This window comes from Vicugna pacos, chromosome 10 (genome assembly GCF_048564905.1).
Source record: "Vicugna pacos chromosome 10, VicPac4, whole genome shotgun sequence".
NCBI lineage: Eukaryota > Metazoa > Chordata > Mammalia > Artiodactyla > Camelidae > Vicugna > Vicugna pacos.
This window is the reverse complement of record NC_132996.1, coordinates 37,572,550-37,583,879: the sequence shown is the minus strand read 5'-3', so window position 1 is coordinate 37,583,879 and position 11,330 is coordinate 37,572,550. Positions and strand designations below refer to the sequence as shown.

The window sequence follows — 11,330 nt, the reverse complement described above, 5'->3', positions numbered from 1 at the left end:
TTCATACAAATGGATACATGAGCTTTGTATCTTTCCTTTTTCACTCAAGATTTATTCATTTTTCTGAACAGTTGGAATTCCATCATTTTTAATTGTTTTATAGATTTCCACTGATGACTCCCTTGGGGCTAAACAATAAAGACTTTGGGGGGTCATTTTTTAAGAGTCTCCAAACACAGGGGAGAAATGTGGCTGTGCATTGGCAGATACTGTAAAGCTCAGTTCTCAGACTGATGTGTCTTATAAAATCCAGATGGCTTCACTGACCATTCTGTACATGGCAGCATGATATGACTGGGTTCATGCCATATCCACACTGATAGAAATATTGTCATTAGTGTTATTAATACATATGCATTCTCATTGTTGGTCTCTGGATCTATTTGGAGTTTTTGAAGGAGCAGACTACTGGTGAGGCCTCAAACTGATGATTATGTCCATTTTCATTTTTAAAACAAAAGCATTTTTTTAGTAACCAAGCTAGGGACCAAGCTGGAGAAATAGAAAAGACATAGGAAAATGATGTGATTCAGAACAAAATGAATTTGGTTTTTGTATGTGCAATTTGGGTTTGTGGTATTCTTTATCTCATTTGTTACACTCTCCTCTTGTTTTAGTATTTTGATAAAGCTGATTATAATGACATGTCTGAACAATGAAGACGTAAAAGAAACACAAGAAGATGTCATGTGGGATGCTGTTTAAAAGAAGACCTGTTTTAACCATTGCAAACCATCTTCTTTGCACAGTAGGTTCTTCTTTACCAACTGCTGTTGAAGAAATTTCCATGAAAGCCTTTGACGAAAAAGAAACAAAATCCAAAGGACACCAGGAATTCCAACTGACTATCAGTGGAAAATAGAAACACCATATCACAGCTGAGGAAGAAAAAGGCCTCCAGAGAATGAAGAAGTTGAAACTGTTAAGTGCCTAAAAATGGTTGGGAGAATTTTGCCATTTGATTGCAGATGAGAAAAATAGACATCAGTGCCTCAAATGAAGGCTCAGAACATGTAGAAAAATCCATGAAGCCTTATAATTGTGGCTAATTGAATATTCAATAGGCTACTTTAATATGTAATAGGTAAAGATTTAATCAAAGTACCCATTCCAAAAGGATAACTGAGTATTCTGAATGTTTGAGCACCTGGAAGGGAAAAAGTGTTACAGTATTGATAGAATAATAACTGCTAATGAAATATCTATACCTTTGAAGACAAAATTGTTGACATACTGAGTAGAGTATCATTGTTTCATAAGCAGTGACTACTAGTTAATTAGGATATTTTATCACAAGGAATTCAGATTCAAATGAATGCAAACATGTAAAAATTGCAGATTACCCTGTATTTCTTGATGAATAACAGATGTTACACTTTCTGTATCAATTTGAATTTGGTAATGTAGGTATTTAAAGTAATTCTTACTTCCAAACAGCATTTTTTTTCAAAAAAACTAAAGCTATAAGAAAAACTGCCACAATGTGTATGCTGTCCATATAATCAGATATATTTTGACTTCCATGACCACTGTTCAGAAGGATTAGGTTGAAGTTATAGGACTGTTCTAAAAATGCTGTGATGGAGTGACTGAAACAACACACAGAGCCTAAACAACCAGGTAACTTGGTCAATCATGAAATCTTTCTATTCTAACCTTCCTTGAAAAATTACATGAAGTAGTTGGGAAAATAGATTGGTTGTTACCGTTGGGACTTCTGGATTATATGCAAGAAAACATGCCAGTCTTCCAAGACTTTTTTGCTCCATGATGAACGATGTTCAAACTGCCTATTTGTGTGTGTGCTGGAGCAACTCACTGCTCACTAATATCAGATACAACTGTAGTAGTGCACATTTATCTAATAGGATAGGCATATTGAGATAATTTGTAACCCAACATGGGATTTTACAGAGTCTGAAATATCAACCAACATACATGGGGAAAATATTGATCTTTTTTCTGGCCCCCAGTTCAACCCATTTAAGAGACATTCTACTTGCCTTTCTTAACTCACTCCCTGTAAATCTTAATGTTTCATTCCTCACAGAAGAGGGACATCACCAGGAAGTCTCTGCTTAATTAAAAATCTGTAACAATAAATGACCTGAAAATTTCTAAAAGACTCCTCTGAAGCCCAGTTCTGATCCTAAGACATCTGGTAAAGTTTCTGTTCTGATGTGTCCTTGACATTCAAATCTTGAGTAATGTTCCAAGTGGCTTTTTGAGGTCACATCATGTCATCCATCCGTTGAATCCCATTGATCCTAAGACATCTGGTAAAGTTTCTGTTCTGATGTGTCCTTGACATTCAAATCTTGAGTAATGTTCCAAGTGGCTTTTTGAGGTCACATCATGTCATCCATCCATTGAATCCCATTCTCTGACCAAAGATGAACACAATGCTGACATGTTCCTTCAAATCGTAACTTAAAATGTGGGTCAAAAACTGATCTGGAGAAAGTGGAACTCTTTCACTACTTTCTAAAGAACATTCTGGAGTATATGAATCCACAGCTGCCATTGTCTATTTCAGTGCTTCCTGGATGACCATTATCCACCTTCCTTCTTTAGCACACTCCCTGTAAATGACCATGGTGTCTCTCACTGAAGGTGGATCCAACTCTGAACATTCCCTCTAAAATATATGTGCCCAAGATGAAGGCTGGACATGGGCATTCCTTTATTCCAATGGGGCCTTAAGAAAAAATTCTGCCTTTCATCTAGGTCCTATCTAGTCTTATCTGGGTGTAGTCTCGTTAATGAGGAATAATCAATATTCCTTTTTATGGTGTTTACCCTAGTGTATCACCAATTTTAAAAAAACCATGACATCTCATTCTTCTACTCTTAATTCGAAAAAAAACTCTAAGAAATGATCTACATACATTATGTGGATCTTCTCCTGCCCCTATGGAAATATCTAAGCCACCTGATAAAACATCTTACTTTAATGAGAGTTCTGATGATACCTCTTTGATGAACAGTTGGTAAGATGCTGCTTTTGGCTTTGGTTCAGTGTGATACCTGATAAAAGTGTGATGTTTCTCACTTCTACTCTTAAGGATACAAATGTGCCTGGAAATGCTTATATATATCCTTTAAGATATCAGAGTGGGCCTTGAAGAACATCAGGTGATGTTTCATCAAAGAAAAGTGGTCCCAATATCTCTTTTATCCCTTCTTCTGTTAGTATTGGAGTACCTCATCCCTTCACTAATGATGTACAGATGTGTGACATTTCTCTCTTCCTGTGACTCAGAGGGGCCTACCGTATATTCACCATGAGACTATGGATTGGACTCCATCTTTTTATAGACAGATAACTTTAGAACCTATACAACAATTTGCTCCATTCTTGGTGTCATTCTAGAAAGATCTTTATTTTAACCTAATATAAATAAACATGAAATTGAGAGAATACACAAAACCATGGATTAGTTTTATGAACAGGCTAATAAAATTTAAAAACTTCTGGTAAATTTGATTGATATAAAAAATAAAAGTTAGAAATACTAGAAATGAAGAATAGGGTATAATTCAGATTTGGTGGAATTTAAAAGATAATAAAGATATTCTGACAGCTTTATGCTAATAAATAATTGAAACATGAATTACAAAACCCTCCAGAAACATAAAAATACAGTTTACCAAAACTGACTCTTAAAGAAACCAAAAAGGTTAATGGTCCAAGAACGCTTAAATGAACTGGTACTTTAAAAAAATTTTTTTCTCACAAAGAATACTAGATGGTCTTATTGATTAGTTTCACTGACTATTCAAAATATTCCTATCTTAAAAATTATTCCAGGAAGAGATTTATATAACTTTTACTAAGAGTACAAGATAACTTTGACTTCAGAACTTAATATGGATAAAGAAATATAATTGATGACAAAGTACAGAGGTCTTCTGCCTGAAGTACATCTTTTATAGAAATGCTATTTGTCGGGGTGGGTATAGCTCAGTGGTAGAGCAGGTTCTTATCATGCATGAGGTCGTGGGTTCAATCCCTAGTACCTCCATTAAAAAAAGAAAAAAAACCTATTTGCATTCAAAGAATACATATAAAGACTATATAATACATTCATTCCACTCAATTTATATATTGACAGGTATTTTTGTTCAACTTTAGGTTTTGTTGTTGTTTTGGTGGGGAAGGTAATTAGGCTTATTTATTTATTTTTTTTATGGATGTACTGGGGATTGAACTCAGGACCTCATGCGTTCTAGGCATGCACTCTACCGCTGAGCTACACCCTCCTCCCTTTAGTTTTCTTAATCCACAAAACATTCTTACTTTACATTTTGTACAATGTTCACTAAGATGTACCCACATTTTGCCACTTTCTTCACCTTTCATCCTTCATCCCACAGACCTTTCTTCTAGTGTTACCAGCCAGCGTTCTTAGACTCCTTAATCAATAGAAATTGATAAGAGGCCAGACGAGATGTTTTGGCAAGGCTTTACTGGGACTCATGCTGCAGCAGGAAGGCGCAAAAACAAGTAACAGGTTGCCTTGCTCACTCTCTGAGGGGAGAGGCAAGCTGGTTCCTTAAATGGGGTGAGTGTAGGGGCGGATCCATGGGTCGGGCCAGAAGGGTGGCTTAGGTGGTCGGCCCAACTCCTTGGCAGTGCTGTGTGCAAGGATCACTGTGCAGTCCCCTGCTTCTCTTCCAGACATCTCAGAAATGGCAGTTGGGTTTTTGGTCTTTTTGTATCTTGTTGTTTATAATTTGCCCCAACTATGCATGTACACAATTATTTTTAGGCCCTTATTGTTTCTTTGTGTTCTGTTGCTCAAGGAGATGTTTGTCCAGGTGCAAGAATTGCAGCAAAGAATTCCAGGTCCCAGGTTCCAGCCTGTCTCACTAAGATCACATTTCTTCTGCTTGAAACACATTCTTTAGAACTTCCTTTAGTGAGGATTGTTTGATGACAAATCTCATAGTTGTTGTTTTTTCTAAAAGTGTTATTCTCCCTTTAATCTTTTTTTGTGAGGGCAGAAGGTAATTAGTTTTATTTTTTTAATAGAGGTACTGGGGATCAAACCCAGGACCTTGTGCATGCTAAGTATGTGCTCTACCACTGAGCTATACTTCCCTACCTCCCTTCATTCTTGAAAAAGATTTCCATGTAGTTATTTTCTCTCAGCAAGGCAGAATAATGTCCCTTCCCCAAAGATAGCCACACCCTAATGCCTGGAACCTGTGAATAGGTTACATTACATGGCAAAAGGGAGTTTGCAGGGGCAATTAAGGTTATTGATCCTAAAAACGGTAGAGAATCCTGGAGTATCCAGGTGAGTCCAATCTAACCACATGAGACTTTAAAAGCAGAGAACTTACTGAAGTCAAATATGCAGCAGAAGAGGAAGAAGAGAGATGTGGCAGAGAACACAGAGAGATTCCAAGCATGAGAAGGATTTGAGACTCTCTTGTTGGCTCTTGAGATACAGAGGCCCATCCACAAGGACCAGAGAGAGGCTTCTGGGATCTGAGGGCAGCCCCACCTGACAGCCAGTAAGGAAACAGGAACTTCAGTCCTACAGCTGCAAGAAACTAGATTACATCAACAACCTCAATGAGCTCGGAAGTGGATTCTTCCCAGGGCCTCCTAATTAGAGGCCAGCTGGCTGACAGCATGGTTTCAACCTTATAAAACTCAGAGCAGAGATACTGGCTGAGTCAACCGGGACTGCTGACCCATAGAACCGTGAGGTAATACATTTGTGTTATTTTAAGCTGATATATTTGTTGTGACAGCAGTAGAAAACTCATAATCAGGACATTGACAATCTCAATCCACGTATGGCTTTCATTGTTGCTGTTGAAAAACCAGCCATTATTCTAATTATCACTTCTTTTAAAGTCTTTTTTTCTCTGCCAACCTTTAAGATCTTGACTTCGTCTTTGATGTCCTGTGATTTTATTTGTATACATCTGCATGTGAATTTTTATTTTGAATTCTTGTTATTTGTCCGCTGGGAAATCATTAGATTTTCTGAATGAGGGGATGATTATCTTTTATCAGTGCTGGAAAATTTTGAGCCCTGATATCTTCAAATGTGATCACTACTCCATTCTCTCCTTCCTCCTCTTCTGAAATTCCAGTGTGATATATATACTGAACCTATTGACTCTGTATTCAGTTTTTTATGGTATTTAAAGACATGAGACTGGATGAGGTCACTAAAAAAGTAAGTAATGTTAAGACAAGAAATGAAGCAGAACAGGGAAAGAAAACACAAAACAAACAGCCAGTGTTAATGGGAGAAAAACCAGGAAAGTATGGGGTCTTCGAAACCAAGTAAACAAAATGTTTCAAGGCAAGTATTGTTGAAAGATCAAAGAAAATGAGCACTCAGAACTCACTTTGGAGTTAGCATCATGTTGGTCACCTGCGACCTTGATAAGATTTTTATTCATGGAGGTGGTAGAGGCTAAAACCTGACTGGTGTGGTTTAAGAGAGTAGGGAAGGAATTAAATCTGGGGACATCAAGTTTGCAATAATATTTCAAGGAATTTTTGTTGTTGTTTGCAAAACAGAGCAGATAAATGGGGAAGTAGTTGGAGGGAAAAGTAGAATCAAGAGAGGGTTAAGATGAGAAAAGTAACAGCTTGTTTCCATGTTGATGAGAATGGTCCTAGAGAAAGAAAGGAGAAAATGGAGGATTAAGCATGTAATTGTCTTGAATAAGTGACAAGGGAATGCACAAAGTCTGGGCTTTAGCAAAGAACATGAACAGTGCATCCATAGTAACAAGAAGAAGAGTAAATGTCTGAATGTTAGATGAGGGTAGGCGTGTGGCAGCTTCAGTTTTCTTAGGAAGTTGATAACCTGGCCTTCAGCTGAAAGTGAGGATGGAGCAGAGCTGTTTGGAGTTTTAGGAGAGAGGAGAAAAGGGAAATAGTTACCCAGGAAAGTGGGAAAGTGAACATCACGAGGTAGTAGAGTATGAGGGGCTCACAGTATGAAGGACCTCCTTGAGTTTAATGATTATGAACTTAAAAATAAATTAATGTGTCTGATTGTATGTTTTACTACAACCACATTTAACTGTGTCGTGGAGTGAGCAGGGAGATAGATTTTACCAGCTTCTGGTTTAGACAAAGCAAGTAAAACAAAGAGAAGGCAAAGGAATTGAGGGAGTTTGAAAGGGTGTGATTATAAGGATTGACAATGGAATGCAAGTGTGACATGGAGGGGCAAAGGTCATGAAGGAGGTGAAGGACAGTGAAAGGTAGTAGAATCAATGGATTGCAGGTATTGATGGAGTCAGGCGATAGTCTACATTTTTGGCATATAGTTGATTTACAATGTTGTGTTAATTTCTGGTGTACAGCACAATAATTCAGTTATGTGTAAATATATGTAATATTATTTTTCATTATAGGCTATTACAAGCTGATGAGTATAGTTCCCTGTGCCATACAGTAGGACCTTGGTTGTTAAGCTATTCTGTATATAGTAGTTTGTATCTGCAAATCCCAAAAGCCCAATTTATTCCTCCCCTCTCCTTTTCCCCTTTGATAACCATAAGTTTTATTCCTATATCTGTGAGTCTCTTTCTGTCTTGTAAATAAGCTCCACTCATTTCTGTCTTTTTCTTAGATTCCACTATAAGTGATATTATATAATATTTGTCTTTCTCTGTCTGACTGACTTCACTTAGTATGATGATCTCTAGGTCCACCCATGTTGCTGCAAATGGCATTACTTTATTCTTTGTATACTGAGTAGTATTCCACTGTGTGTGTGTGTGTGAGTGTGTGTGTGTGTGTGTACCACAGCTTCTTTATCCTGTCATGTTAATGGAAATTTAGGTTGTTTCCATGTCTTGGCTATTGTGAATAGTGTTGCTATGAACATTGGGGTGCATGTATCTTTTCTAATTAGAGTTTCCTCTGGATACATGCCCAGGAGTGGGATTGCTGGATCATATGGTAAGTCTATTTTTAGTTTCTTGAAGAATCTCCATACTGTTTTCCATAATGGCTGCCCTAAACTGCATTCCCACCAACAGTGTCAGAGGGTTCCCTTTTCTCCACACCCTCTCCAGCATTTATTGTTTGTGGACTTTTTATTAATGAGCATTCTGACTGATGTGAGATGATAACCTCATTATAGTTTTGACTTGCATTTCTCTGCTAATTAGCAATACTGAACATTTTTTCTTGTGCCTATTGGCCATTTGCATGTCTTCGTTGGAGAATTGCTTCTGCCCATTTTTGAATTTTGTTATTAATTTGTATGAGCCATTTATATACTCTGGAAATTAAGCCTTTGTCAATCTCATCATTTGCAAATATATTCTCCCATTCCATAGGTTGTTGTTTTGTTTTGCTTATGGTTTCCTTTGATGTGCAAAAGCTTATAAGTTTGATTAAGTCCCATTTGTTTATTTTGGCTTTTATTTCTATGGCCTAGGAAGACTGCCCTAGGAGAACATTGCTAAGATTTGTGTCAGAAAATGTTCTGCCTATGTTTTCTTCTAGGAGGTTTATAGTGTCTTGTCTTATATTTAAGTCTTTAAGCCATTTTGAGTTTATTATTGTGTATGGTGTGAAGTGGTGTTCTAACTTCATTGATTTACATGTGGCTGTCCAGTTTACCCAACATCACTTGCTGAAGAGACTGTCTTTTCTCCATTGTATATTCTTGACTCCTTTGTCAAAGATTAATTGACCATAAGTCTACAGGTTCATTTCTGGGCTCTCTATTCTGTTCCTTGATCCATATGTCTGTTTTTGTGCCAATACCACACTGTTTTGTTTATTGTAGCTCTGTAGTATTGTCTGAAGTCTGTGGGGGTTATGCCTCCAGCTTTGTTCTTTTTCTTTGGTATTGCTTTGGCAATTCTGGATCTTCTGCAATTCCATATAAATTTTAGGATTATTTGTTCTAGTTCTATTAAAATGTTCTGGGTAATTTGATAGGGATTGCCTTAAATCTGTAGATTGCTTTGGGTAGTATGGCCATTTTAACAATATTAATTCTTCCAATTCAAGAGCATGGGCTAGCTTTCCATTTCTTTAAGTCATCTTGAATTTTCTTAATCAATGTTTTACAGTTCTCCACATATAAGTCTTTTACCTCCTTGGTCAGATTTATTCCTAAGTATTTTATTTTTGGGATGTGATTTTAAAAGGGGTCGCTTCTTTATTATTCTGATATTTCATTGTTAGTATAAAGAAATGCTACTGATTTCTGTATGTTAATCTTGTATCCTGCTACCTTGTCAGATTCTTTTATCAGCTCTAGTAGTTTTTATGTGGAGCTTTCAGGGTTTTCTATATATAGTATCATGCCATCCACATATAGTGACAGTCTTACCTCTTCTCTTCTAATTTGGGTCCCTTTTATTTCTTTTTATTGCCTGATTGCTGTAGCTAGGACTTCCAATTCTGTGTTGAGTAGAAGTGATGAAAGTAGGTATCCTTGTCTTTTTCCAGATTTTAGCAGGAAGCCTTTCAACTTTTCACTATTCAGTATTATACTAGCTGTGGGTTTCTCATAAACAGCTTTTATTGTGTTGTGATATGTCCCCTCTATACCCACTTTGGTAAGATTTTTTTTTATCATAAATGGGTGTTGAATTTTATCAAATGCTTTTGTCCTGGGTAATTTGATAGGGATTGGTTAAATCTGTAGATTGCTCTGAGTAGTATGGCTGTTGTAACAATATTAATTCTTCAAATCCAAGAGCATCAGATATGTTTCCATTTATTTAAATCATCTTTAATTTCCCTAGTCAATGTTTTATAATTTTCGACATAAAAGTCTTTCACTTACTTAGTCAGGTTTATTCCCAAGTATTTTATTTTATTTTTTGATGTGATTTTAAAAGATTTTTTTTCCTTTTCTGATATTTTATGTTATGTAAAGAAATGTGGCAGATTTCTGTAGGTTAATCTTGTAGACTGTTACCTTGCTGAATTCTTTTATCAGCTCTAGTAGTTTTTGTGTGGAATCCTTAGAGTTTTCTATACATAATACCATTTCATCTGCATATAGTGACAACTTTACCTCTTCCCTTCCAATTTGGATGCCTCTTATTTCTTCTTGTCTAACTGCCATGGCTAGGACTTCCAATCCTATGTTGAAAAAAGTGGTGGGAGTGGGCATCCTTTGTATTCAGTTTTTCTTAATCTCTCTTTCATATTGTCCATCAAAGACTCAGATATATAATTTTTTTCAAAAGAAACATGTCTTCCAGTTTATCAGTTTACTATTCGGCAGCTTCTAATCTGCTTTTTTTCTTCCTATTTTTTGAGATATAATTGACATACAGCACTGTATAAAATTAAGTTGTACAACATAATAATTTGATTTACATGCATCATGAAGTAATTATCACAAGTTTAGTGGACATCCATCATGTCATATAGATTTAAAAATTAAATAGAAATTTTTTTTTCTTGTGATGGGAATTCTTAGGATTTACTCTCAACAACTTTCATTTATGTTGTATAGCAGTGTTAATTATATTATGTTATACAGTACATCCTTAGTACTTATTTATCTTATAACTGGGAGTTTGTGCCTTTTGACTGCCTTCATCCAACTCCCCCTTCCTCCGCCTGCCTCTGGTAACCACAAATCTGATCTTTTTTTTCTATGAGTTATTTTTGCTTTTGAAGTATAGTTGACCCACCACACTGTTAGTTCCTGTTGCACAACATAGTGATATTTGATATTTCTATACATGTCAAAGTGATCACCTTTTTAAAACCATCTATTGAATTCTCATTTCGATTATTTTATTTTTTATTATTTTTAGCAGTTTTGTTGTTTCTATTTTTTTATACAATGAAAATATTTATTGACAAGATTATATTGTGAATTACTTTGACAAGTGTTTTTTATGAATTGATGTATTTGAATTCCCAAGAATCCTATGAAATAAGCACTCTTAATAGTCTTGTTTTACCAGTCCCTAGTTTTACAGGACACTGAGTCTTAAAGTTAAATGATCCAAGGTCAGAAAATTCAGAGGCAGGATTTGAATCAAGGCAGAAAGTTTGCAGAGATATGAATAAACTACCACAAGTAGCAAGTACAGTAAAGGAGAAAAGATTAGAATGTAGACTCTAATTACTATATAGATTTGAATTTAAATTGTGGCTCTGTTTTTCACTAGATGTGTAAACTTTGTTGTTTCTATTTTAAACCGATTTTGTCATTTACAATAGTCTTGCTCTTGTCAAATATTGTGAACCCCCTTATTTCTCTAAAAATTAAATATTATCATATTCTGTATTTAGTTATTCAAATATCTCCATTCAGTGTTGATCTATTCTATTTTTTTCTTCTGGTCCTTTCTCA

General features: G+C 35.8%; 1 non-coding gene across 1 annotated transcript; it reads right to left on the bottom strand.

Moving 5' to 3' along the window:
* Window positions 1-4,191: 4,191 nt before the first annotated feature.
* TRNAS-AGA (transfer RNA serine (anticodon AGA)) lies at window positions 4,192-4,264 on the bottom strand. The gene has a single exon. It is a non-coding gene; the product is annotated as a tRNA-Ser (tRNA).
* Window positions 4,265-11,330: the final 7,066 nt, after the last annotated feature.